At 37.7% G+C, this 538-nt stretch overlaps 1 protein-coding gene across 1 annotated transcript in view; it reads right to left on the bottom strand.

Moving 5' to 3' along the window:
* Window positions 1–538, bottom strand: part of LOC107737571 (rho guanine nucleotide exchange factor 10-like protein) — a 42,064-nt gene that overhangs the window by 27,853 nt on the left and 13,673 nt on the right. The window lies entirely within an intron of this gene.

Raw genomic sequence — 538 nt, forward strand, 5'->3', positions numbered from 1 at the left:
ATTCAAAGGTCCAAATCTGAATTTTCATCAGTGTCAAAGGTCCGGACCGGAACAATCGGTTATTACAAAACTTGTTTTTAATAAACATACATAACATGCATAACAAATAAACATTAATTAAAAAAAAATAAAGTGCAAAAGTGGCAAAACAATTAATTTAAGTGTCAGCAATAGAGGTCGACCGATAAGGGTTTTTCTCTGGCCGATGCCGATATTTAGAAATCAGGGCGGCCGATATATGATGCTGATTTTTTGTCCGATATGTTTGGCCGATTTTATATATATTTTTTCCCTTTATCTCATAAAAGCGAGTTTGAGTAAATGATTATTGCAGGGCACAAGATGGTAATAGTAGTAGTAGCCTAATTCATAGTAATAATACATGGCTCAAAGCATCTTCTCAAAACAGTTCTGAAGCATGCTTTTTGTTTATGTTTGCGGACAGACAGACACCAGTGTTTCCCACAGACTTGCACATGCAAATCCATTCTCTGCCAGCAGGAGGCGCTGTTGGAGCGGGAGATATAGCGGTTTCCCC

Source organism: Sinocyclocheilus rhinocerous, unplaced genomic scaffold (assembly GCF_001515625.1).
Source record: "Sinocyclocheilus rhinocerous isolate Xijiao unplaced genomic scaffold, SAMN03320098_v1.1 scaffold72, whole genome shotgun sequence".
Classification (NCBI taxonomy): Eukaryota; Metazoa; Chordata; class Actinopteri; order Cypriniformes; family Cyprinidae; genus Sinocyclocheilus; species Sinocyclocheilus rhinocerous.